The 25,714-nt window shown below is 47.8% G+C and overlaps 1 protein-coding gene across 1 annotated transcript in view; it reads left to right on the top strand.

Moving 5' to 3' along the window:
* Nucleotides 1-25,714, top strand: part of LOC147662065 (uromodulin-like) — a 595,050-nt gene that overhangs the window by 86,682 nt on the left and 482,654 nt on the right. The gene's annotated exons all lie outside the window — the stretch shown is intronic.

Genomic DNA, 25,714 nt, shown 5'->3' with positions numbered 1-25,714 from the left:
GTGAAGCACATACATAAAATAACGCGCATTTCAGAACCAATAGATGTCGCTTTGTATTATGTGATTTGTTGGTGCTATACTAGTGACGTCTCACTTTAGGCCCGCCCCATATAAAGCATTAGCTAAATCTGCACTCTCTTCGGTGTCATTTTCACATAGTAATACATGTTTCAGACTTGCAACTGTTGAGCCTGACCTCGCTCTGTTTTACCCCTTCCCGTTCCCATTAACCTAGGGTGACCAGATTCTCAAAACAACAAGCATTTACAATGCAATGGTCTCGGCAGCATTAAAGGTAGAGCTATTGGCATTGCTCATGATTTTTTTTTTAAAATAATAAATAAATGGCATTGTCATTTACATTGCCAATAGCTTCATCGCTAAAACATATCGCTAATGTTTTTAAAAAAATATGAAAGTTAACTTAGGCTCTGCCCAGTATTTCTCTCTCACCTCATACTATTGAATATTTGGAGTTTTATTTCACCTGAAATAAATTGCATGCAACGACCCCTCTCCGGAGCGCGACAGAGGAGAGACGGACACAGGAGAGCTGCGGGCGGGGGGGGGGGAGACGGACACAGGAGAGCTGCGGGTGGAGGGAGGGGGGGAGACGGACACAGGAGAGCTGCGGTGGAGGGAGGGGGGAGACGGACACAGGAGAGCTGCGGGTGGAGGGAGGGGGGAGACGGACACAGGAGAGCTGCGGGTGGAGGGAGGGGGGGAGACGGACACAGGAGAGCTGCAGGCGGATGGAGGGGGGAGACGGACACAGGAGAGCTGCGGAGGGAGGGGGGAGACAGACACAGGAGAGCTGCGGGCGGGGGAAAGACGGACACAGGAGAGCTGCGGGCAGAGGGAGGGGGGGAGACGGACACAGGAGAGCTGCGGGCGGAGGGAGGGGGGGAGACGGACACAGGAGAGCTGCGGGTGGAGGGAGGGGGGGAGACGGACACAGGAGAGCTGGGGGTGGAGGGAGGGGGGAGACCGACACAGGAGAGCCTCACCCAGAACCTACAGTGGCGAGTACAACAAACAGTGCAATATACTTCCTGTGGCGCTCCTGACATCACAGTATCTAAAATCTACTGTGTCACACCATAGGTGCTGGACGAGGACAGTGATTGTGATGGTGTCCTCTGAAGTCTGCAGAGCCACTTTTTTCCTTACCCTGCCCTTGTTCCCTCCCCCCCCCCCCGAGTTTTTTGCATAGTGCTCGTTTACAATTGAGTGCTTGTACTTACGCACAAGGGGGGTACAGGGTTAACGTCATAAGCACCTGACTGTTTGCCTGGCCCCACATGGATCTCGGCATTGATTCCTTTACCTCTGTTGTAAAACCAATTGATTGCTTACATAAATAAATGGAAACCTCAAAAGCCAAACAAAATATCCTGTTATACAGACTCAAGCAGTTCGAACTACGGCCTACGGATCCTCCATTCTCAATCCAGTGGGTCCTTATGTGTCTGTATTTAACTCTCGAGGTAATACATCACAACTGAATCTTCTAACATCCTTGCTCATAAACCTGGCAATTCTAAACCATGGGTTAGCCTCTCCTAGCAAATATACGAGGGATCCAAAAACATTATCTGCTTTCTTAGCAGTGTCAATTAAATTTAATGAGTCGATCATCACTGTTTACTACTGACACAGTCAAAAGGTTTGTTATACTGCCCTATTAGATGAAGGACACTTTGGCTTGGGCCACTCTTTTGATTTTAAACCAGACCCATGTATTTTTCAATTCGAGGCACTCTTAAACTAATTCTGACCAATATTTGAGAGCAGCCAAACAACGGTTTACCCTTTTGCCATCACAGGACACAGGAGAGCTGCGGGTGGAGGGGGGGGGGGCGGACACAGGAGAGCTGCGGGCGGAGGGAGGGGGGGGGGGGAGACGGACACAGGAGAGCTGCGGGTGGAGGGAGGGGGGGAGACGGACACAGGAGAGCTGCGGGCGGAGGGAGGGGGGGAGACAGACACAGGAGAGCTGCGGGCGGAGGGAGGGGGGGAGACGGACACAGGAGAGCTGCGGGCGGAGGGAGGGGGGGCGGACACAGGAGAGCTGCGGGTGGAGGGAGGGAGGGGGGGCGGACACAGGAGAGCTGCGGGTGGAGGGAGGGGGGGGACGGACACAGGAGAGCTGCGGGCGGAGGGAGGGGCTGAGACGGACACAGGAGAGCTGCGGGTGGAGGGAGGGGGGGAGACGGACACAGGAGAGCTGCGGGCGGAGGGAGGGGGGGAGACGGACACAGGAGAGCTGCGGGCGGAGGGAGGGGGGAGACGGACACAGGAGAGCTGCGGGCGGAGGGAGGGGGGGACGGACACAGGAGAGCTGCGGGTGGAGGGAGGGGGGGAAGGGGGAGACGGACACAGGAGAGCTGCGGGCGGAAGGAGGGGGGAGACGGACACAGGAGAGCTGCGGGTGGAGGGAGGGGGGAGACGGACACAGGAGAGATGCGGGCGGAGGTAGGGGGGAGACGGACACAGGAGAGCTGTGGGCATACTTCCTGTGGCGCTCCTGACCTCACAGTATCTAAAATCTACTGTGTCACACCATAGGTGCTGGACGAGGACAGTGATTATGATGGTGTCCTCTGAAGTCTGCAGAGCCACTTTTTTCCTTACCCTGCCCTTGTTCCCTCCCCCCCCGAGTTTTTTGCATAGTGCTCGGCTCGTTTACAATTGAGTGCTTGTACTTACGCACAAGGGGGGTACAGGGTTAACGTCATAAGCACCTGACTGTTTGCCTGGCCCCACATGGATCTCGGCATTGATTCCTTTACCTCTGTTGTAAAACCAATTGATTGCTTACATAAATAAATGGAAACCTCAAAAGCCAAACAAAATATCCTGTTATACAGACTCAAGCAGTTCGAACTACGGCCTACGGATCCTCCATTCTCAATCCAGTGGGTCCTTATGTGTCTGTATTTAACTCTCGAGGTAATACATCACAACTGAATCTTCTAACATCCTTGCTCATAAACCTGACAATTCTAAACCATGGGTTAGCCTCTCCTAGCAAATATACGAGGGATCCAAAAACATTATCTGCTTTCTTAGCAGTGTCAATTAAATTTAATGAGTCGATCATCACTGTTTACTACTGACACAGTCAAAAGGTTTGTTATACTGCCCTATTAGATGAAGGACACTTTGGCTTGGGCCACTCTTTTGATTTTAAACCAGACCCATGTATTTTTCAATTCGAGGCATTCTTAAACTAATTCTGACCAATATTTGAGAGCAGCCAAACAACGGTTTACCCTTTTGCCATCACAGGACACAGGAGAGCTCCGGGTGGAGGGAGGGGGGGGGAGACGGACACAGGAGAGCTGCGGGCGGAGGGAGGGGGGGGGAGACGGACACAGGAGAGCTGGGGGTGGAGGGAGGGGGGGAGACGGACACAGGAGAGCTGCGGGCGGAGGGGGGGGGAGACGGACACAGGAGAGCTGCGGGCGGAGGGAGGGGGGGAGACAGACACAGGAGAGCTGCGGGCGGAGGGAGGGGGGGGACGGACACAGGAGAGCTGCGGGTGGAGGGAGGGGGGGAGGGGGGAGACGGACACAGGAGAGCTGCGGGCGGAGGGAGGGGGGAGATGGACACAGGAGAGCTGCGGCTGGAGGGAGGGGGGAGACGGACACAGGAGAGATGCGGGCGGAGGTAGGGGGGGAGACGGACACAGGAGAGCTGCGGGCGGAGGGAGGGGGGAGACGGACACAGGAGAGCTGCGGGCAGAGAGAGGGGGGAGACGGACACAGGAGAGCTGCGGGCGGAGGGAGGGGGGGAGACGGACACAGGAGAGCTGCGGGCGGAGGGAGGGGGGGAGCCGGCCTGAGAAGAGCTGCGGGCGGAGGGAGGGGGGGAGCCGGCCTGTTCAGGATCACACAGTTGCGCAAATAAGGACAAACTCACCGTAGAGGGCGTTCAGCATGTCGGCGATGGCCAGGGACATCAGGAAGTGGAAAAGACTGCAGCTGGGCTTAGAGGCACTGGGCGGAAGCCCCATCCGCACCGGATCATGTGCGCTGCATCACCGTACTTGGCGCCGGCTGGGCAACAATGGCGGCAACAAAGCTTAGGACATTTTTGGATTTGGGGGCGTGTTTTGCTGTGCTGAGTGACGGATGACGTCACTGTCTAAAGAACAGCAAAAATTACGCCCCCAAATCCGAAAAGGACGGGGCTACATCAGAGTGAGGGATCTCTCCTCCAATGGCTGGCCTCCATTTAGGAAGCCAGCCAATGGTGGAGAGACAGAGCAGGGAGGCGGGACCTTCTGCGCTACTGAGAGTCATTAAATCTCCGGCCTAAGACTGCGCAAGCGCAGCCTTTTAGGTCTCCGACCTAAAAAACGGGGACAGGTCATAGACATAGAAGTAGGACTACGGTTTGCAGCAACCAAAGACATAAAAGTAGGATTATTTGACAGCTGTCATAGACATAGAAAAGGGACAACAACGACAGCTCCCTCCACAGACCGAGATGAAGCATTACAGACAACAAATCTGAGGTCTTTTATTGGCACCCCTCTCCTTTAAACAGCAGCATTAGTATTTCTTATTACATTTACACTTTTAAGGACTACAGCATATATTTGCCAAAAATCAAATAAACATCACAGGCTAGAAAATGCCAGTGTAAAGAGAGCATCCACGTGTATGCTCAACTGGAACAATGAAAAACAGGGACATTTCTGTGTTTACCTGGGACACTGGTTGAAAACGGGGACATTTGAGTCACTTGGAAAAAAGTATCGGGACACTTCTCCAAAAACGGGGACCGTCCTTGGAAAACGGGGACGTCTGGTCACCCTACATTAGCCCTAGTGTTGGATTCCGTATATAAAAGTAAGTCTTCCTTTTCTGTTGTTGCCCTACATCAAGCCCTTGTGTTTCCGTTGCTGGCCTCCCAGTGTGTTCTATCAGTCCGAGGCTCCGAAGTCCTCTGCATCCTCAGAGTTCAGCTGTGTGTGTTTGCGCCTGTTCTTTCTCCTCCTTTTCATTACTCTCTCTCTCTTCCGCTGCAGCTGTTTACCGCTCAGGCCAAATACATCTTTTGATACCAAAGTGTAGGAAGAAATACTTATCTGTTAAGAGAAAAGAAACTAAAACAAAATGTTAAAAAATGCATCGCTATGACTGAATTAAAACGTAATGAAGAAGTGGTGAATTTTAATAAAGCATTGAGTAAAATGATCTTAGACCTTTAATAAGGGCCACCTGAGAATATGACATACATTCCAGTACTGCCCATTTCCCTTTGTACAGACCGTTTCCCGCTCGCTACAGGGGCAGATGGGGAGGTGTCTGCATGGACGTCAGTTAGTTCATCAAAATTTCATATGTAGCGGAAGTGACAACACACGCCATTTGACCTTTATTTTTGACCTTTATTTTCACTCAAACGCACAATAACCTTCACCCACAAGAACGCACACAAAGTATATTTTAAGATATGTTTTACTTATCCTATTTCCTAGATACGGTCATATTCCAAATAATCATACTCCTTTTTTCAGTACACTAATAGTGAAAATTATGATGTTATTCACTAATAGTGTAATAAAAAAAATGACTGAAAACAAGGAAAGTGGTGCCCCAACCAACGTCCATAAGGACGAGTTGACCCTGTGTTCCTGGCACTGACTTTGTCACCTCTGAGGTCAGGGGTCGCAAAGGTAGTGTGGGGTCGCAAGGGGCATGGCAGGTGTCACAGCGGTGACCCCTAAATTACGTCCACGAGTCTTATGAAGCTCTTTCCCTATCCTGGCCATGGTCCTGAACGGTAATCAGCAGTAGTGACTGGTGGGCAGTGGGATCAGGCCAGATGAGGCCTCAGGGTAGGGGAAGCTGCAGCCGGCAGAGGAAGAGGGCACAGAAAGAGAAGACCAAAGAGAAGGAGGGTTCAAAGAAGGGAACGAGAGGAGAAAAACAAGAGGCGGAATAGAGTGAAAAGGAGGGGTTATTAGCAGAGACGTATATCAAAATCAAGACTGTGACATGGAATAATAAATAAGAGGTGGGCAGAAGATGAAAGTGAGGGTGTTGTTACAGGAAGAGGAGGAGATGAGAGACGAGGAGAAGGAGCGAAGCAAAATGAACATTGTAAAAAGGGGGATTCAAAGACTAGAAGAAGACAAGGGGAGAGAAGAGTAATGTTATACAAAGGAAGAAGAGCAAAGGAGAACAAGAAAAGAAGCAAGCGCCTGCTAAAAACCCAATTGACACGCTCTTTCCCATTCCACCAGACTTAACTCTGCTATCTGCATCCTAGACACAACTGAAGAACCCAAAAGGGCAGTATGAGGTGCAGACAGAGGTGGGCAGTGAGCCATAGGTGCTGAGGAGCAGTGTCAGCAGCAGTCATTAGTGGGCAGTGAAGAGCTGGTAGTGGCTGACACTGTAATGAGCCAGAACAGACAGGGGGTGCAAACAGCCGGTACTGGTGCACAGTGTGAGGAGCATACACCTGTGTGTACTTATAATAAACTGGCACTGTTAGTTGACCGAGGGAGAGGTGAAGATGGTGAGTAATATCAACATTTATAAAGCAGAGCACAACACAAAAATAGTTTCAAACTGACTTTGTTGTCAGTTGAATTTATTGGTACATCAAGAAAAACACAATAATATAGTTTAAGGTGTAAGTGCATGAGTTGTTGACACGTAGTTGTAGCGTTGGTACATGCAGCCGACACGTGTTTTGCCGTGTAGAAGACTTTTTAAGGCTCAAATTCTATATTTTGTATGCCTGTGATCGCAGAACTCCAATAAATGTTCAAAGTGTCCTTAATATGCAGGGTACTTAAGACCGCCCAGACTCCAAAATTAGTCTTTGGTGCAATAAATAATCGTCTAAATCTCTCCAGTATGAGATTGAATCTTCTGTAATCCCAGATCTGCAAAGCTCGTTGTGATAAGGGTCTTGGCAATATGTTAAAGGAATCCCTTGCCCATATGGCAAGGCGCCCGTTCCTTACTATGCTGCGGAGTCAATGAAGCTCTGAAGGTCAAGCTGCGAGTTGTCGACTTTGCGGTGTCGATGTCACACCATGGTGCCACAGGTGCTGTGGCAGAGTCGGGTGCGACAGACGTCGGTGACACAGCACTCAGGTCTCATGCTGTGGTGGGACTTCAGAGGCGATGCAGAGGCAATGGGGCTTGCACTGTTAGTCGCATTTGTTACACTTAGCTGGGACAACAGATCCAGTGCAGACAGCGGTGCTGTGTCGAAGAGTGACAGCGACTTTGAAGTTGCACTCAAAGTGGATGTACCCCTTTCATCTTGATGAACACAGCAAACTCACTTCTAAAGGCCCAGGAACTGGATTTGGCGCCACCCGGAAAGTCAGGACTCCCAGCAGTGTAGCCCAGGTGCTACAGGTGAAGTCTTTGATGGCCCTGTGACATCTTAACAGGAGGCAAGCTGAACTCAAGCCCTTGGAGAACCTTGGAAGTAGGATGGAGAAAGCAAAGTCAAGTACAATTTTACTCCCAATACAGAAGAAGCAAGCAGCAGGCCAACACAGCAAAGCAAATGGATTAATGGTAGCCCCTCCTGACCGCTATCCAGCTCTTCTTCGTGGGAGAATATCCCCAACTCAGAAGTATTCTGAGAATATGGTCACAGAGGTCCAGTACTTATACCAATTGCATATAGCCATTGTCTGACCTAGGGTGGTGTGGAGTGCAAAAAAACGATGGAATTAGGCCCAGGTCTTTGTACTGGGGTGAATGTAAGAAATTGTTCTGCATTCTGTCCATCAACTGTGTTTTTTGCAATTTTCACCCCGGGTGGGCTGGGTATGCTCAGACGTGAGTCCCAGGCTCTCCACATCACTGGAGTCAAGCTATCCAGGCTGAAGAAGGCTGATAGCCAGAACCGGTCCCTGGATGCTTGATTCCGGTCTAGGAAAGACATGGCTTGGTAGTTCGGGCTGGACTGTTTCCATGAGGCACAGGGTCGAGGATGATTTGCATATAGCCATTGTCTGACCTAGGGTGGTGTGGAGTGCAAAAAAACGAGGGATTTAGGCCCAGATCTTTGTACTGGGGTGAATGTAAGACATTGTTCTGCATTCTGTCCATCAACTTTGTTTTTTGCAACTTATACCAATTACAGCCTTTGAAGTAGGCAAATTTCAAAGGAACATTTGTTTACTGCCCAAGACCCTGCTCTTCCCTGCCCTGGCTGCAGACACACAACAGGGGATGGAGACCTCTTTGTGTGAGGAAAGGCACCACCCTATTCAGGTGGCAGTGTCAACTCCTCCCACCACTCTAGCCCAGAAAGACCCATTAGCCTGATGATGGGCTGTCAGGATATGCAGAGTACACTTCAGCTTCCTTTGGTGTGACTGGCTAGAGTGCACAAACAGCCCAACTGGTATCCTGACCCAGACATGTATTCCAAGACAAGGAGAGGAACAGAATGGTTTAAGTAGGAAACTTACTACTTTCTAAAACTGCCATTTTCAGACCCTCAATTTAATAACCAACTTCACAGAAAGATGTCTTTTTTAATTGTGAGTCCAGAGACACCAAACTCAAATTTTCTACATGCTCCAAATTGGAACATACACTTGCAAGATGTTACAAGGCAGCTCCAATGCTTACCTATGGGAGAGATAGACCTTTTTGAAGTGAAAAACAAAATTAGCAGTATTTCGCAACTAAGACATATAAAACACACTAGTATATACCCTACCTTTTAAATATACTGCACCCTGCTGGGCAACCTTGGGCCGACCTTAAGGGGTACCTTGCATGTAATATAAAGGGGAAGGTTTGGGCTAGGCAAGTGGGCGCCCTTGCCAGGTCCAAACGGCAGCTTAAACCTGCACTCACAGACACTGCAGTGGCAGGGCTGAGACATGTTTACAGAGCTACTCATGTAGATGGTACAATCAGTGCTGCAGTCTCACTAATAACATTTGATTTATAGGCACTGGGCACTCCTGGTGTAATATACTATGGATTTACAAGTAAATCAAATAAGCCAATCATAGCGAAACCAATTACCATTATGTTTTAGACATAGAGCATGTGCACTCTAGCACTGGTCAGCAATATCAAAGTGCATAGAGTCCTAAAGCCAGCAAAAAAGAAATGCATCACACAGTCAGACCTGGAGGTCAGAGGCAAAAAGACAGCTGAAACCACATCAAAAGATGCCCAGTCTAACATTCACTTTAAAGTTAATTTATCCTGATCTTATGTACAGGTTATTTCATATTCTCAAATGGTTGATAGATTCCCTAGCAATTAAGAGTCAGAAACAGAAAGAGGTAAATGGCAGCCCAGAGTATCTAAGGACAAGGCAAACAGGTTTGCAGAACTCCCAAACCAAGCTATGTATAGCTCTGAAGGAAGCACTGAGAGTGAAGTGTTGGCAGAATACATGTGGGGTGGCACCTGTAGCCATGCTGCATATGTTTCCCAAGAGGAACACCCTGTTAGAATACACTAGTAATCACCCCAGGGCACTGAGGGATTCTTTACCATTCTCCCAATTCCTACGGATTAGGAGGAACTGTTCCCACAGGGAGGACTATTTTAGAGAAAGTACCATCTTGGCCAACAAACTCAAAGACAGGGGATACCCAAAGAAAATTGTAAAAAACGCCCAGAAAAGGGCTTGGTACCGCCCACGTGAAACACTGCTTGTCCCCAACCCAAAGAAAAACATGGATAGAATAGCATGCGTCACAACTTTCTCTCCCATCTCTAACAATTTGAGAAAAATGATTCTAAAACACTGGCCGATCATTAATGCAGGCATCCTAGAAATCGAGCGACCCCTTTTCGCTTTAAAAAAAAGTAAGAATCTAAAGGACCATCTGGTCCGTGCAGTGCTCCCCAGTCCCAACCATTCTTCTACACTTGAGACAGCATGGGGTCTGTCCCCCATAGTTGGACATGTCAAATGTGGTGGTTGCACAGTATGTAATTTGACCATTGAGGGTAAAACGCTTGTGTTCAATAATGTCACTTTTAGATGTAACACTCTCACAAATTGTAACACAAGCAATGTAATTTATCTTATTCAATGTCCTTGCAACAAAAACTATGTGGGCCAAACCTCACAAAAAGTCAAAACCCGTGTTTGCCAGCATAGGAGCCGCATCAGGTGCAGGACACCGAATGCCCCACTGGTCGAACATTTCATGGAGGCAAATCATGATGAAGACGACATTCGGTGGACTGTATTAAAGGCATTGAAACTTCCCCAAAGAGGGGGTAGTATGTCCAGCCTGCTTAACAAAGAGGAATTGAAGTGCATAATAATGCTGGACTCTATTCGAACCGGACAGAGGATTGGACTTCGCTACTCTAGATGTCTTGCTAGCAGTTATGCTCATTTAAAGCTTAAGTAACTGATGACTAGGATGATAAATAGACGTGTACATATTCTCTCTGAAAACCGTACAAGCCTTGAGGCACGAAGAAAATAGAAAATAAGATGGAATCTATTGACTGTGATTGTTTTACCACCACAATGGCCAAAAATCAGTATTGTTTTAATCAATTTGTTGTATAATCTTATGCGTGTGATTGAGGAGCACTAAAGGCCCTCACTCGTCACGATTATGAGCACACAATCAAACTCACGATTCTAGATAACCACTGGCCGTTGGTCAAAACCGCACTTGGCCCAAAATACCGCAGCCCAATTCATTATGGCCGCTGCAACACAACCTGTTTGCAAAGCCTCTATCAGTCAATACCACCACTCCATCATGGCCGCCAAACACAAGGAAATGTGCCCAGTCCTCCCTCATTTTCGGCAGCATTAATGAGCAGACAACGTGGCTCACTCTTACAGTGGATTCGCGCTGCTACAGCAGAGGGAGAAGACCATTGTGTTTCTTCCTCCAACCCACCGCCGCTTCCATTGTGAAGAAAGGTAAGCGCTTTCCCAGTCCGCCCCAACACACAAGCCCCACTTGGAAGGGGCTGCCCCTAATATAATTAATTTTTACTAAACAGCATCGAGCTTCCGGACTTCAAAATCCAAGGAGTCATTTCACTCCGTCCATTAAAAAGGGAGAAGACCCTCGTGTCCCTGTCTCCCACCCACCGCCGCTTTCATTATGAAGCAAGGTAAGCGCCCATCTTAACCCGTTATATACGCTAGCTGAGACCATGAAGTGGCCGTCCCTAATGGTAATAATAATAATTTTTACCATATAGCACCAGGCTCCCGGACCTGAAAACCCAAGGAGTAAACTCAACCCTCCGTTTCATAACCCCACACGAAGGAAGAACCGTGACCTCACGACCCTTACCTTGGACCCGTGCAGGTAACGACCCCTTGTTCCGGCAATCACAATAATTGCCTGATCGGAACTAGCCTCATTCTTACGAGCACTCGCTTTCCCTCAGTTTCCAGACGGACCGGCAACTGCCCGATTGCAGTCCAACGTCCAACCAAGCCTCTCACGGACTTGGCAGGTCAGTGCTCATCTCACCACGTTCACCACCACCCCACCCACGTCGACCGCAATCCCCCCAAATTCGCTCGGCATGCAGAATCATGTATATATTGCTTCACTCTGAATCTCACTATTTTACCACCGTCACGAGCACCCCATATTAGATAAGCTCGGTCTTCGCCCAACCTAATTCACAGACATCTCGCCGCCCACCTGAATATGCACTAGCGTACAGACTACAAAAGATTCACCACATAATCACTAAGTCACCGCGCCGTTTTTTCACTGTGCCAAATGGAAAATGCACGCATGCATAAGGAACCACGACGAGGCAACTTGTCACATATGACATCACCACTCACCGCTATTTTAGATCAATAGTTCACTATTAGACATAATTAAGAGTGGCCTTTAGTTATACATGGTCCTTGCTGAATGTTTTTTAATTCTATGATTTCAGGCGGATGCCTTATGTTGTCTCTCCATTTTTTCCCCTTTTTCACTTTTACAGGCGTTTGCATTGTAAACAGGCAGTGATTTAAAACAGTCCTGATGATGATCCCGGTTCATTAGGAGCCTTAGGGATCAAAACGTTGACCCTTTAAAACAGTGTTACATGCAACTTATTGTACATATCTATCTGTATACACTGTATGTTGAGACTTGCGGAATTGATCATTAATTCGCAAGCCACTATTGGCTCCAAAGCAATTTTTACTTTCCTGTTAAACCTCTTTCTTTACTTACCTTTTTTCTTACTATATGGTTTTTCTATGTTCTTGGGATAGGTACAGGATTGTGCCCTATCCAAATATTCTTATTTGACCCCTTTCAGGTCAACTAATCCCTTGTTATCTCTAAAGTAAAATATTCCTCGCCCGGCTGGGCTTGGAAGCTAAAATATAGTACTTATTGTGGTCTATATTTTCATTTATTTCTTTATTGCAATTCCTTAGGACCCTTGTTCCGTTTAATAAACATATGACCCATGGTCCAAAGGCCCTTTTGGGTTTCCTTGTTCACAAAAAACGCATATGTTTCCCACACAGTCTAAAACAAGAGGTCAGAGGTAAAAAGACAAGAGAAATCACCCCAAAAGATGCCAAGTCTAACACGTGTCCCCCCTGCTGAACGTGGGGAAGGATTCCCAACTTCTTGGTAGTTTTCATCACTAAGGAGGAAGAATCAGGAAAGACCATCAGAATCAGTGTGTTCTGTGCCAGGGCGGTATTCCACCGTAAAGTACATTCCCCTTAGGGAGATGGACCACCTCAACAGTTTTGGGTCTTCACACCTCATCTGCATTAACCATCTGAGGGGCCTGTGGTTATCTGAACTCAGAAGTGAGTCCTAAACAAGTAAGGTATTAGCTTCTTCAGCACCCAGACCACAGCAAAGTCTTCTTGCTCAATTGCACTCCACCTCTTTTCCCAGGTGAGTAGTCTTCTGCTAAGGAAGACTTCAGGCTGGTCTAGGCCCTCTTCATTCAGTTGTGAGAGCACTGCGCCCAAACCATGCTCTGAAGCATCTGTCAGCATGACAATTTCTTTGGAAAAGTTGGGTGCCTTGATCACTGGCGCCATTCACATGGCTGCCTTCAGGGCATCAAAAGCAGTCTGACAGGCATAAGTCCGGGTCACTTTCCTTGGCTGCTTCCTGGAAGTCAGCTCAGTCAAGGGGGCAACAATGGTGCCATAGCCCTTGATAAATCCCCTATAGTAACCAGTGAGACCTACAAATGTCTCTCACCTCTATTTGGTTCTTGGTGGTCTCCCAAGCCAGTACTGTGTCAGTCTTAGGTTGAAGGGGCACCACCTGGCTGCTTCTTACCTGGTGCCCTAAGTACACCACAGTTCCCTGCCCTATCTGGCCCTTTGTGGCCTTCATAGTGAAGCCAACCTTAGGCAGAGCCTTCAACACTTCCCAGAGGTGCTGCAAGTGATCTTCCCAGTTGGACCTGAACACTGCAATGCCATTCAAGTATGGGGCCCTGAAATCTTCCAGTCAACACCTGGTTGTCCAACCTTCTGAAAGGTAGTACGGGTATTCTTCAACCCAAAGGGAATCACACAGAACTGGTAGTTCCGCACTGGTGTGGAGATTGCAGACCTCTCTTTGGCCCCATTAGTCAAGGCAATCTGCCAGTACTCAGAAGTTAAATCAAACATACTGAAGAACGTGGCAGCTCCCAACCGATCTATTAGTTCATAAGTTCCGGGGATGGGGTGCGCATCAGACCTGGTGACGGCATTGAGCCCACCGTAGTCCACACAGCCCCCTCCTCCCTGAGCACACTTCTAGCCAACACCTTGGACTGTCCACCGGTGGGTGGCTGGGCACACTTGGGGCATTTGGGATCCCCCTTAATGTGACCCACCTGGGGCCTAGTCTCTGCAAGCTTTCCTTTCTTTTCTCCTGGGGGCGGAAATCTTTACCTTGAGTACTAGAATTGGTCCCATAAGAGAAATACTTTGCTTTACCCTTTTCTCCCTACTCTTCTACTGGGGACCCTGCCCACCTTAGACAGAGTCTCCCCCAGACACCTTCTTATAGACCCTGGTACTCATATGGTAGTCTGTCTCCATAGCAAGCTTCCTGCGGTCAGTCAGCTTACTATCGGTCAAGGGCTGTAGCAACTATGCAAATTACAGACAAGTGTTCCCACGCAATCAAATTGAACAGCCCCTGAAAATCTGTCATATAACTGCCCTTCACCCAACCATCAAGGGACCTGCAAAAAGAATCTACACATTCTAACCAGGTGTGCATGTGTGTCAGTTTTCCTACTGTACTTTTATTTATTTTTTACATTTTTTCATCGAAAACAACAGTGATCTGTGTCGATCCTTGTACTTTTCAGGAGTGAGACCAAACAGGGTGAGAATGACCTCCTTCATGTCAGTGTAGGTGAGGTTGTACTTCTAGCCCAAAGCCAACAAGGTGTCCCTCCCTTTCTCTAAGAAGTGAGGCCACAATCCTGCTCCTCAGTTCTTCTCAGGGTCCCCATTCCAAGGGATAGATGCCTCTTAGGCCTAAAACCACCTTTGTATGTCATCTCCCTTCTTGTACTCTCTTCCTACTTGCTTACGAATTTGTACTATTCTATCTGAGTGCTCTGAGGAATTGCTGCCACCATCTATGCTGGACCTACTCCTCTGATCCATCTCCTTTAATCTAAACTCATGGTCTAAGATAATTCTTTTCTCTTCTATTGCGAGCTTGAGCCTCTCCAGCTCCATTGCCTCTCTCCTAGCTTCCCACCTGACCTCCAGCTCCTCTGGGGACAAGCCACTGCTGTCTGGCCTGAAGGGCCCCTCACCTCCCAACAGCACCTCAACCCTTGGAATCGTCTCCTCAGCCTCCACACTAAGAGATCCAGACTGCCAGCTAGCATTTATGGCTGCTACCCAGGCCCTTGACACCTTTTGTAGCTCCTCTTTCATGGTGAGGCCTTGGATTTGGACTTTCAGGTTTTTGCATATAGCCTTCAAATCCTTCATGTTGTAGGATTACATCCTTTCCTCCTCAAAATCCACTTCTAGGGATGCAGCTGATAATGCTCTTGAAACAGGCATGATGCAGTAGAAAGTTCAAGCTCAACAAAAATGAAAAGACAAAAATAGACCAAAAAGAAAACAGTATGTGGTACGTAGTGGTTTGTAATATGGCAGTAGTGTACCCCAATCACTGCAGGCCAAGTGCAAACGCAAGTCCTATCCTCACAGCTGACAACCAATGTTAGAATGGGGGTCTCTAGTTGGCAGAGTTATGCACCCTATACAAGTAGGGACCCTTCTTTCTAGTCAGAGTAAGGGGGAATTACACTTGTAAAATAACCTCTGCACACCCCCTTGGTAGCTTGGTGCAAGCAGTCAGGCTTATTTCAGAGGCAATGTGTAAAGCATTTGCACATAACACACAGTAATACAGTGAAACACTACTAAAGAACACCACCCTAGTTGAAAAAAACCCCAATATTTATATGTGTAAAAAAAAGACCACAACGATAAAAATTCAACATACAGTAATCAAAATACAAAGACTGCAAAGATCAACTTAATATTCAGTTCCTTGAATGTGATGGCTCCGTCCGGGGCTACTAAGGCGTTGTGAACAAACAAATCCAACAGTTCTGGCTGACCACGGCGTTGTGGGCCAGCTACAGTGTTGGGAATACCCACAAACAGTAGCTTGGAAATGCAGGGCGTCGTGGACCTTGCCATGAGCTCTGAAGAGGTGGTATTGGCAGGCGTCCGTCCCAGAGGTCGTTGCAGAAGTCATTGGGCCATTGAAATAATACACGCTGCAGATAGGACTTTGTGAGGTTGAAGTCAGGAGCTCTGGAGTTGGGGATGCTGGGCAAAGTTGAACAGTACGGCATGCGGAGCTCTTAGGTCACAGTGCAGGCAGAAGCTCAGTGACGGCATCCAGAGTCGTCCGTGAGACCAGGGCTGCGGTGCGAAATGGGGCAGTGCTCGCAGGTCACGGTGCTAGAAGCATTGTCGTTGTTGCTGAACTGCTGTCGTCGGTTGACGGTTTGGAGTCGATGGCGCTGGCATCGGTAGGCCAATGCTGCGGTGTGGGAATGGGGTTGCAGCGAGTAACTTACATGTGGTGCCCTCCAGGCAATGGTGCACACAGTTGCGTCAATGTTGCCTTGGAGCAGCGTCACCAGGGATACCAGGGCAGCGATGTGAAATGTGGCAGTTTGAAGTGCAGTGCCCTCAGGTCACGGTGCAAGAAGTGGCTTAGTGGTGCTGTCGGCGAGACCAGGGTTGTGGTGCAAAGCAGGCAGTGCTTTCTATGGTGTCAATAGGTCACAATCCGACAGGGGCATCGGTCACAGTGTTGGGTAGGTTTTTCTTCTGTTGCAGCTCAAAACAAACAGTCCCTAGTGCTGGTAACAGATGATCTTGAAGTCTGTGCTGTTCCAGAAACTTCTTGAGCAGGGGACAAGCTCTACCTCAAGCAAAGTACACAGCAAAGTGGTAATTCCTCCTAACAACTTCACCAGCTTTTCTACTTGCAGGTTTCTTAGCCAAGCAGAGTTCTAAAGGTCTGGTGTCAGGGCCCCAATATTTACTCTACTTTTCTCTTTGAAGTTTTATGCAGCAAGTCCCTCTTGCCCAGTAGAAACCAGTTCTGTCCTCTCTAGTCAAGCTTCACTACTGGAGGTGGAGACATCATTGTGCAGAGCAGACACAAACTTTTCAGTAGCTAGTTAAAACTACTCCCACCACTCTAAATGCAGAAAGGTCTATTCAGCCTAGCTATGAGGCACCAAAGAAGGCAGGACACACCTCAATTCGCCTTGTCACTGTCTAGTGTGAATGCAAATCCCCAGCTCTTGTCACTACAAAACCAGACAGTGAATACACAAACTGGCAGAGGCACACAGGATGGTTAAACAAAAAAAGTCCACTTTCCAAAAGTGCATTTTCATACACACAATTTAAAAAACATATTTACTAAAAGATGTGTTATTGAATTCTGAGTTCAGGGAACCTAAACTCCATTTCTTCATCTTTTGCCAGTTGAAAGTTACAAGGCAGCTCCAATGATCACCCATGGGAAAGACAGCCTTTCAATAATGAAAAACGAAATGCAAAGTATTTCACTATCAGGACATGTAAAACACACTACCACACATCTTACCTTTCACATACTCTGCACCCTACCCACGGGGTTACCTTAGGTCTACTTAAGGGGTGACTTACATTCATGTAAGAAAAGGGAAGGTTAGGGCCTGGCAAGTGAGTGCACTTGCCAGTTCGACATGACAGTAAAAACTGTGCGCAGACACTGCAGAGGCAGGTCTGAGATACATTTGAAAGGCTACTTGTGTGGGTGGCACAACCAGTGCTGTAGGCCCACAAGTAGCATTTGATTTACAGGCCCGGGGCCCACACAGTGCACTGTACTGGACACTTACTAGTAAATCAAATATACCAATCATGGAAAGCCAATTATTACACAATTTATGGTAGGACCACTTGCATGTTAGCACTGAATTGCATTACAAAAGTGCACAGAGACACTAATCCAGCAAAAACGAAGTCCAGCAAACCATCAAAAACAATAGGTCAGAAGGTAAAAAGACAGGGGAAGCAAACTGAAAGATGCCAGGTCTAACAGTCTGCGATATGGAAGTAGTGTACACCACTCACTGTATGAAAGTACAAATACAAATCCTACCCTAACCGCTCACTCTGGTTGGCAGTGGGCTGCACACTGTCCAAGCAGGGACCATCACTCTTGTCAGGTTAAGTAAGTTACACCCTCAGAATTTCCTATGCTCACCCCCTGGGTAGGTTGGAAAGAACAGCAAGGCCTATCTCAGAGGAAACCTATAAAGTATTTGTACACACACACACAGTATCAGTGAAAATATGACAAAATGACTCCACACCAGTCAATTTTTATCTGAGCAAAACAAGACCAAAACAACAAAAATCCAACATACACAAATAAAGATATGAAATTTAAAGATTGAATGCAGTTATAGCGCTTACAAACACAATAGCTCCAACTGGGGCTATTCGACATGCTTGACGAAGTTGAATCCAACAGTTCGGCACCGACAAAGATGGATCGCAGGCCAACTATGGAGTCACAATGGACCCTAGTTACAGTACCTTGGAAAACAATAAAAAACAAAGGTGTTGCATGGTGTCTGGGTGGTGAGGCGTAGCTGAAACGGGTGGTGCATCGGCTCCTTACTTCTTCAGGGGAGGTGATGCATCAGTTCCTTAATATTGCAAGGGACGTGAGGCGGTATTGGGGATTCATTTCCTTATAACAGTGCGGAGCCGATATAGCTCGAAAGGTCAAGCTCTGAAGCGTCGATTTTGCAGTGTTGATATCACACCAAGGGCCACAGGTGTTGCCGCAGAGTTGGGTGCCACAGATGTCGGTGACACGGCACTCATGACTCATGCTGTGGTGGGACTTCAGTGGCACTGTTGCCAGTGGTGGCTCGCATAGGAAATGGTAGGGCGGGCGATGGGCAGGGTGCGGCAGCACACCCTATGCGAGCCTATTCGAGCCAGCACTGACTGTGGCAGCATTAGGACCTGCATTGTAAGTCATGGTTGTTGCACTCAGTGGGGACTACAGCTCTGGTGCAGGCTATGACGCTGTGTCGAAGTCGATGTACCAGTTTCTTCTTGATAAACACAGCACTCTCTTCCAAGAGTTCAAGAACTGGATTTGGCATCACTTGGCATGTTAGGACTCCCAACAGAGGAGCCCAGGTGCTGCAGGTGAAGTCTTTAATGGCCCTGAGACTTCTTAACAGGAGGCAAGCTCAACTCAAGCCCTTGGAGCACCTTGGATATAGGATGTAGAAAGCAAAGTCCAGTCATTGCACTCCTAGGACAGAAGCAGCAAGAAGCAGGCCAACATGGCATAGTGATAGTCGCTCCTGACAGCTATTTTGAGTAAAGTAGCGCAGTCCTGTCGGGTGGGCCCCTGAGGGTAGCTGTTTTGGGGAATTGGCTGGTGGTCACCCCTCCTAACCCACCTGCCTCTGGGACCAGGGCCGCTGCTGCCTGGCATCCCACTTCGCATCTCTGGGACTCATGAATCTCTGTCCCTCAAACAAAGCAGAAACGAGAATGCTGCAGCACTGCTGCCCTCCCCTGCCTTCCAGATCTAGACCGCTGATTGCCAAACATCCTGCTTTTCTTCCCCCAGAGACCGGATGAACTCTCGAGTCTCTGTCCATCAACAGAAGCAGCAATGAAAATGCTGGGATGATTTGCATCTCCAGGAGGGCGGATGGAATCCCGGGTCTCTTTCCATCAACAAGGGCAGCGACGGAAATGCAGCGACGCAGCTGCCCTGTCCCACTGAGCCTGACCCCCCTATTTCTTCTTTGAATTTGCGTGCCCTCCTAACCCCGCAGCTGCTCTCCTACTCCGGTTTTGCAGCATGATGGATGCCCGCCCTGACTCTCCCTGACAATGTTGACCTGTGAATGGTTTTGTCGATCTCCGACCTTCCTCCCGCAAGATCTGGTGGCTGCCTTCTTCATCCAGCTCTTCTCATGGGATTTGTTTCTTTTTCTTTGACCTTGTTGTTGGATTTCTGTTCTCCCGCAACAACTCCATTTTGTTTTGAAGTTCTTGGGGTCCATGACTTGGATGCTCCATCTTGCGGCTACGCCTGAATCTCATGATCGACTCTTGACCTTTGCCTTAGCTCGACCCCTTCTTATGACTCCCACACCCCTCTCTTCTTGTTTTGGTCACAGTAAGGCACACTTGTGGCTCGTTTTGGACCCATGCCTTTTTCTTTCTATTTCGACCCGATGCAGTGATGGTATAAGGTACTAGACGTTGCTCTTTCACTGAACCCATACCGGTTTATAGACTCACATACTCTGACTTTTGTTGTATCGTGAAGTACTTTCCTCCATGACAGATCGGCCAAACCAGATCTGCTCTCAAATCCCCTTTAATTCCCCCCTCCCTCCATAATCCATAGAACTTGTAACTGATGTAATTTTGAAATCACGTTTATTTTCTAGATGCTATGTTTATGCTTCAGTATCTTATGTAACCATGTTACCCACTGTACGCCTTCCTCATGTTAAGTGCTCTGATACCCCTCGGGACAAGCCAGTGCTATATAAACCTTTTCTAATATACTCACCTCGGTGCCCTAGCAACGTTGGCCAATGCCCTGTGAGGCTGTCCTATGCAGTTATTGAGGAGTTTGGCTCTGGTTCACCCCTCGGCCGCAACCTACCCAGCAGGACATCAGACATTGATTTCCTCATCGGCAATGCCATTAGACCCTTTTACAGGGAGTGCCTTTCTCTACCAGCTTGACTCCTTTAAATGGCCCCATAACTATGCCCTTGTCCAAAGCACTCCTACTCCCCTTGTTGGGGAGAGATCCAGCATCTGTGCCCTGGAGTCTCAGCATACCTGCTGCAAGAGTCCACCGTAACAATGGGAATCACACATAACTGAGGACTGAGAATGATCCCTATCTGACAGGGAGCCGTCTCCCACCAAGCCGGACGCCAGACACAGTTACTTCCCCATCTCCATGCTGTGTCCTCTACCCCCTCCACCTCCGCTTCCCTCCTTCATTATTTGGTTACCTCCCTTTTTCCTTTCCTCTCTCCTCTGAATTCCTCTCCACTTGCCTGGTTTGTCTATCCTTATACCTATATCCACTTAATCTCCCCCCTTACCCTTTTACATTACCCCCTTACCCCTCTACACACCAAGAACCAACGGATGTAATTGTAACTGTTCTACCTTCTGTAACAATCTGTAATTTGTAACCTATGTAACTCTCCTCATGTAAAGCGCTCTGATACCTCTGGGTCTAGCCAGTGCTATATAATAAAACTCAACTAAATAATTACATTAAATATATGGTGTCAGAAGTCCAGTACTTATACGCAATTCAGCCTTTGAAGTAGACAAACCTGAAAGGAAAGTATTTGTAGTGCACAAGACCCTTCCCTTCCCTGCCTCCAGACACACTACAGGGGGTGGAGACTTCTTTGTGTAAGGACAGGCACAGCCCTATTCAGGTGTCAGTGTCAACTCCCCCCCCTCTCTAGCTCAAGAAGATCCATCAGTCCGGTTTTGGGCCATCAGGATATGCAGGACACACCTCAGCTTCCTTTGTGTGACTGTCTAGTGAATGCACAAACAGCCCTACCATCATCCTGACCCAGACGTTTTTTCCCAGATAGGCAAAGGCCCAGAATGGTTAAAGTCAGAAAATGCCCACTTTGCAAAAGTGGTACAAAAGGGGGTGGGGATGGACGGAGCATCTGAATCAATCAAACACTCACACCCAGTCAAAAGATCTGGGTTTAATCCATCACCGTTCTTTAGCCCACTCTGCTACCCCAGTTCAGACATGGCTATATGCAAATCAGTCTGACCCTGTGCCTCATAGGAACAGTCCAGCCCGAACTGCCTAGCCATGTCTTCCCTGGACCGGAAACATGTCTGAACTGGGGTGGAGAGTGGGCTAAAGAACGGTGATGGATTAAACCCAGATCTTTTGACTGGGTGTGAGTGTTTGATTGATTCAGAAGCTCCGTCCTTCACCCCACCTTTGTACCGCTTTTGGCCGCCATAAGTGTGGCAGGGTATGCTCAGACGTGAGTCCCTTGCTCACTTTGCCACTGGATTCAAGCAAGCCGGGCTGAAGACGGCTGAAATGCCAGAAACCGGTCCTCGGAAGCTTCTTTCCGGTCCAGGGAAGAAATGGCTTGGCAGTCCGGGCTGGACTGTTCCCATGAGGCACAGGGTCCGACTGATTTGCATATAGCCATGTCTGAACTGGGGTGGCAGAGTGGGCTAAAGAACGGTGATGGATTAAACCCAGATCTTTTGACTGGGTGTGAGTGTTTGATTGATTCTGCTGCTCCGTCCATCACCCCCCCCCCTTTTGTACCGCTTTTGGCCGCCATAAGTGTGACAGGGTATGCTCAGACGTGAGTCCCTTGCTCACTTTGCCACTGGATTCAAGCAAGCTGGGCTGAAGACGGCTGGAATGCCAGAAACCAGCCCTCGGAAGCTTGTTTCCGGTCCAGGGAAGACATGGCTTGGCTGTTCGGGCTGGACTGTTCCCATGAGGCACAGGGTCAGACTGATTTGCATATAGCCATGTGTGAACTGGGGTGGCAGAGTGGGCTAAAGAACGGTGATGGATTAAACCCAGATCTTTTGACTGGGTGTGAGTGTTTGATTGATTCAGATGCTCCGTCCATCACCACCCTCTTTTGTACCACTTTTGGCCGCCATAAGTGTGGCAGGGTATGCTCAGACGTGAGTCCCTTGCTCACTTTGCCACTGGATTCAAGCAAGCCGGGCTGAAGATGGCTGGAATGCCATAAACCGGTCCTCGGAAGCTTGTTTCCGGTCCAGGGAAGACATGGTTTGGCAGTTCGGGCTGGACTGTTCCCATGAGGCACAGAGTCAGACTGATTTGCATATAGCCATGTCTGAACTGGGGTGGCAGAGAGGGCTAAAGAACGGTGATCGATTAAACCCAGATCTTTTGACTGGGTGTGAGTGTTTGATTGATTCAGATGCTCCGTCCATCACCACCCCCTTTTGTACCGCTTTTGGCCGCCATAAGTCTGGCTGGGTATGCTCAGACATGAGTCCCTTGCTCACTTTGCCACTGGATTCAAGCAAGCCGGGCTGAAGACGGCTGGAATGCCATAAACCGGTCCTCGGAAGCTTGTTTCCGGTCCAGGGAAGACATAGCTTGGCAGTTCGGGCTGGACTGTTCCCATGAGGCACAGGGTCAGACTGATTTGCATATAGCCATGTCTGAACTGGGGTGGCAGAGTGGGCTAAAGAACGGTGATGGATTAAACTAGATCTTTTGACTGGGTGTGGGTGTTTGATTGATTCAGATGCTCCATCCATCACCACGACCTTTTGTACCACTTTGCAAAAGTGACATTTTCAGACCTGCAGTTTAAAAAACAACTTCACCAAAATATGTATTTTTAAATTGTGAGTCCAGAGACCCCAAACTCCAATTTTCTATTGGCTCCCAATTGGAAGATACACGTCTAAGATGTTACAAGGCAGCTTAAATGCTAACCTATGGGAGAGAAAGGCCTAGCTGTACTGAAAAACGAAATTAACTGTATTACTCAACCAGGACGTATAAAACACACTAGTACATGCCCTATCTTTTAAATATATTGCACTCCACTCAGGGGGCTACCTTAGAGGTGCCTTACATCTAATAAAAGGTAAGATGTTGGCACTTGCCAGATTGACTACTTAGCAGGCCAAAATGGCAGTTAAAGACTGCACTCACAGACACTGCAGTGGCAGGCCTGATACATGTTTGCAGGGCTACTCGTGTGGGTGACATTATCAGTGCTGCAGCCCCACTTGTAACATTTGCATTACAGGCCCTGGGCACACTTGGTGCACTATACTAAGAACTTACCTGTAAATCAAATAATTCATAATGTTTTAGCATAGGCACTTGCACTCTAGCACTAGTCAGCAGTGGTAAAGTGGGCAGAGTCCTAAAACTAGCAAAATTGAAATCCAGCACAAAGTCAACAACAAGAGGTCAGAGGAAAAAAGACAGCTGAAACCACATCAAAAGATGTCAGCTCTACCATTCACTTTAAAATTGATTTATCATGCTCTTATGTGCAGGTTATTTCTCATTCTCAAATGTTTGGTAGATTCCACAGAAACTAAGAGTCAAAAACAGGAAGAGGTAAATGAGAGAATAGCTAAGGACAAGGCAAACAGGCTTGCAGAACTCCCTAACCAAGCTCTGTATAGCTCTGGAGGAACGGAATGGAATGGAACGGGTCTTGTATCGCGCAACTAAGCCCGGAGGCATCAAGGCGCCTACGAAAAAAGATTTAAAAAAAACCAGATAGCAAGCACTACGGATACGCCTTGGAGAAAAGCCACGTTTTAAGGACTTTCCGAAAATTCTGCACTGATGTCTGGGTTTTAATTCCAAGCGGCAGGCTATTCCATAGTTTGGGGGCTAATGTTGAAAACGCCCTCCCACCCCATTTGGTTCTGCGAACACGAGGAACTACCAGCAGACTCTTGGAGGGAGATCGGAGAGCTCTCTCCGTAGCATAAGGATGCAACAGTTTTCCTCACAGGAAGAACTGAGAGTGAAGTGTTAGCAGAACGTTTGTAGGGGGCATCTGTAGCCAGTCGGAATATGATTCTGACACGTAGATACGGAATGCCACCAATGCCACCTTTGCAAAGGTGGACACTACATGGAGGTTTCCTCCCATGCAAAAAGTAACAATATGTCATACAGAACTTAATCAATTCGACAATGGTGGCCATGGTAGTTGCTCAGCCAGCATCATTGCCTCAAAAAGTCACAAACAGTTGGTTAGTAAAAAACAAGTAGTTGTTCTTTTAGGAAATTGCTCTCACACAACTACAAACAACAATGATCTCAGAAGTCCCTGATCCAGTTCTTCTTTTTATTCTATAACTTCAATGCGCAATGTTCTGGCCAGCCAACATATTTAGTTAAGACGGGTGTTACGTTTGTCAGTGCCAGTGTGAGCATATCCAAGTATAGACTATCGTAACAGTGTTCCATGACTTGGTGACCCCTTCACCAAACTGCAAACGTTTTTTTTTTCATTTTCTTGCAACAGTATATTATGCAGTGCATTATATCTCTTTTACATGAGGTCTAGCCAGTTATGTGGGTCCTACTGTAAAATTCTGTCACCAAAAGGCTCTGTTATTAGGATCTACTTGCGACATCCCCAAACAATCCACAGTGCTACTAAGTAAACAATTACCCGTTCTCTCCCAATGATGACACTCTCATCCTTGGAGCATCAGGTAATTCCTCTGAGGGCCATTGGGATTCGGAAAAGGTTTGGCGCAGCTTCTGGCCGCAGTGCAAAGTTGTATGAACATACACGCCTGAGAAGCAAACTGTGCTATCCTTAATCGTATAATGAAGCAAAAGGCAGCTCAATCCAGATCTTATGTGTCTCCCAAAAAATTAAATGTGTATCCATTGTTTTTCTGCCTTTTTGCCTGGGGAGATTGTGTTTTCTGGTGAATGATTTCTAAAGGTCCTGTTCATTCATTTCAATGGAGAGTAATGGAAGATTATCATCCGAGTCCAGTCACCAATTTGTTGTGATGTTATTTTTCTCCAGGCCATGGCACAGGCCATCACATATGTTAAGGACAACCTTCAAATAGTCGTACAGACTCAGGGTCATCTTCTACCTCACCCTATTCTGTTGGCCAGTCAGGGGCAAGTGTGGCAGCCCCTATAATGAGAATTGATGCCGCTCAGAAGGATGCAGGAGACTCACGTCACTTCCACTGTCCAATATGGGCAGCATTTCCTGAAAAGACCACAGGCTTTCCGACAAAAATGTCTCAGATGACCTTCAATCTTTCTTATTTGACTAAGAAAGCATTGACATGGGAAACTCCTCTGATTAGCCAAAGCAAGAGCAGTGTCAGGAGAAGACATGGCAAGGAGGATAATCAGTTTGAGGTAATTAGTGAAAAAGAGTGCTCTGCTCTGCTGGGCAGTTGAATGTGTAAGTAAGTTTCAGAAAATGAAGAAGGATTTATGGAAGATGTAAAGGCTTTTCCTGGGGTCCCAAGACAGGGGTTGCTCTGCCTCAGTTATGAAAATAAGGCTTTTTACCACTGGTATCTTGCAGAAATAGTGCAAATACACAATCTGAATTTTAAATTAATCCCATTTAGCACTTGACCCTCACAAAGCAGG

This window comes from Lissotriton vulgaris, unplaced genomic scaffold, assembly GCF_964263255.1.
Source record: "Lissotriton vulgaris unplaced genomic scaffold, aLisVul1.2 SCAFFOLD_927, whole genome shotgun sequence".
In the NCBI taxonomy this organism is placed as follows: domain Eukaryota; kingdom Metazoa; phylum Chordata; class Amphibia; order Caudata; family Salamandridae; genus Lissotriton; species Lissotriton vulgaris.
The sequence above is the reverse complement of the archived record's forward strand: the minus strand, read 5'-3'. Positions and strand labels throughout refer to the sequence as shown.